This window comes from Megalops cyprinoides, chromosome 1 (assembly GCF_013368585.1).
Source record: "Megalops cyprinoides isolate fMegCyp1 chromosome 1, fMegCyp1.pri, whole genome shotgun sequence".
NCBI classification, from domain to species: domain Eukaryota; kingdom Metazoa; phylum Chordata; class Actinopteri; order Elopiformes; family Megalopidae; genus Megalops; species Megalops cyprinoides.
Window position 1 is genome coordinate 8987962 of NC_050583.1, and position 3142 is coordinate 8991103.

A 3142-nucleotide genomic window follows, 5' to 3' on the forward strand; every position below is an offset into this window, starting at 1 on the left:
CACAGGACTCCCCGCGTTTGTGATTTTGACTTGATTTCAAACATACAGACCTGGAAAAACTCAGCTTTTTCTAACGTTTCAAGATGCTGCCAATTCCAGGGCTATCATTTGAGCCAAAGTTCTGGGCCATGAATCTTCAAACAGAAATGTTGTTCTTGGTGACCTCATTCAGACAGCGTTTATGACCAGCAGTCACATGACACAATGTTCCATCAGAAGCTGCTGGATAACCACGTTGTGAAATTTTGATTTTAGTTAGCTTACCCTTTGTAAAGGTCTACCACTGAACTTGGCCTTCCCATCTGAAACACTGCTTTTATTTTTGTAAATTAATGTATGATGTAAGACATCAGGCATAGTTAAGATAAATGTTGCCGCTGTATTCCAATTTATTGTATCACCAGAATTTTTTTTTTCATAAACATATTTTATTGGCATTTTAGGAATCATCACAAAACAGTACAGTGACATGAAATGCTGCTATAATGAACCTGTCCAGCCCCTCCCCGGCCCTCTACCACCTCCCACCTCACCCTCATCCCCCCACTTAGCCTTTTGGGCTCCTAATCCTAGGTCAAGGAATTGTGCTGACAGTAGTGACAATAATAACAAAAACACATAGCAGGTAAAAATTAACATTAATGAATGAGAAAAAAATTAATTAATTAAAAGAGAGGAAAGTGTAGTGCGTATATATATATATATATATATATATATATATAAACACACTACTCACAAAAAGTTAGGGATATTTGTATTTCGGGTGAAATTTATGGAAAATGTACAAAGTTCACGCTACAGTGATATATCATGAAAGTAGGGCATTTAAGTAGAAGCATGCAATGGTGATTTCCTCATGTCAAACAATTAATTGAAACAAAAGCCCACAACAGTGGTGGGTATACCACAACAAAAAATGTCAATGTCTCAATAACTTGTCATGTGCCCTTGAGCATCAATTACAGCTTGACAACGATGTCTCATGCTGTTCACAAGTCGACTTATTGTCTGCTGAGGCATGGCATCCCACTCTTCTTGAAGGGCGGCCCTCAGGTCATTGAGGTTCTGGGGTACAGAGTTACGAGCCTCTACACGGCAACTCAGCTGATCCCATAGGTTTTCTATGGGATTCAGGGCTGGAGAAAGTGCAGGCCACTGCATTTGAGGTATCCCAGTCTCCAGCAGCCGTTCCCTAATGATGCGACCTCAACGAGCTGGAGCATTGTCGTCCATGAAGATGAAATTAGACCTGTGTTGTTCATGCAGGGGCACAATGACTGGATTAATGATGTTATTCAGGTAGTATGGGCTTGTCACTGTACCATTCACAAAGTGTAGGGCAGTTCTGTATTGACTAGACACACTGTAACACCACCACCACCAAAGGCTCGTCTGGTGACAACAGTGGCTGATGCATAGCGCTCTCCTTGACGTCTCCAACATCGTTGGCGGCCATCATTTCTGCTCAACGTGAATCTACTTTCATCAGAGAACAGCACTGAGGCCCACTGGTCCCTCGTTCAGCGTAAATGCTCCTTGGCCCATGCAAGACGATGACGCCTGTGCCTGGTGGTGTGGTCAGGTACCCTTGCAGGTCGTCTAGCACGCAGACCACGCTGATGTAAACGGTTTCGAATGGTCTGACGCGACACTTGGGTGCCTCTCACCTCCCTTAAATGTGCCTGGAGTTGAGTGGCATTCATCATCCGGTTCCGCAGGGCACTGTTCACAATAAAGCGGTCATCAGTGTGGGATGTGGCCAAAGGACGTCCACTTCTATGCCTTTCTGTGACTCTTCCAGTCTCTCTGTATCTCTGTTTCAACCTGCTGATGACACTCTGTGACACTCTAAGCTTAGTGGCCACTTCCCTCTGAGAACATCCTGTTTGAAGCCTCGCAATGGCGCGGTACTGTTGATCAATTGTTAGGTTTCGTCTTGGTCTCATGATGTCAAAATGTGAACAGCATGAAGTAGAGGACTGTTTAAATACCAATTCTAATTGAACCAGGAAATTTATTGGTCGATTCATGGATCAAACACCTATTGTGAATTTTGCCGTTCAGCTCCTTGTTAGAGAACAGCAAGTTGTGCAAAAAGTACTGAAACATTGAACAGTTGGACATGTGCATTCAAAAGTTTAGAGAAGGTCAAATTAAGTTCACCTGTAAAGGTTATAGTGCATTTTAGGTTCATCTTGAAATTTCACCCGAAAGCCAAATATCCCTAACTTTTTGTGAGTAGTGTATATGTGTGTGTATATATATTTGAATTAGGCTATTGAATTAGGCTACTATCTTAATACTATTAGAAATAGTATTAAGATAGTATTTGTAAAAAAATAGTAAAAGTTAAAAAATTTTGAACTTGAAATTTTTTTCTTCCCTCATTTACGGCGCCCCTAGCATTCGCCTATACTGCCTATGCCACAGGCCGGCTCTGTTTGCGGGCATACTGTTTCAAAAGTATATATACTCTATGGGCATGAAAACACACAAATGCATGCACACATAATCTAATGCATAACATAATATGTGCATGATGTACATTATACAAACACACTATGTGCATATGTACAAAGCACACAAATATGCTGTATATTCGCTGCATGCATAGGATACGCATGCTGTGTGTTTGAACACTGTATACTAAGTTGTATACATGTGTAATGTGTGTAACGTGTGCTTGTGTATGCATGTATGTATTTGTGTGTGTGTGTGTGTGGTATTTGTTAACATGGTGTGGTTGTGTGTGTGTGTGTATATGTGTTTACAAGATGCTGTGTGTCTATATGCATGTTTGCAGGTTGCTGTACATGCTGGGTGGAGGCACCTGGATTGAGTACTGGCCCACAGAGGCAGAGTGCCAGGAACCTGCATACAGTAACACCTGCAATGACATCATTTCTGCTGCAGAAGAACTCCAAACCTTCGGATGTCTCACCTAAACTTGTGTCAACGTGCTTAATTCTTTTTACATTTACATTTACATTTATTCATTTAGCAGACGCTTTTATCCAAAGCGACTTACATAGGTTCTTTACAATGTTATCCATTTATACAGGTGGATATTTACTGAGGCAATTGTGGGTTAAGTACCTTGCCCAAGGGTACAGCAGCAGTGTCCCAGCGGGGATCGAACCGG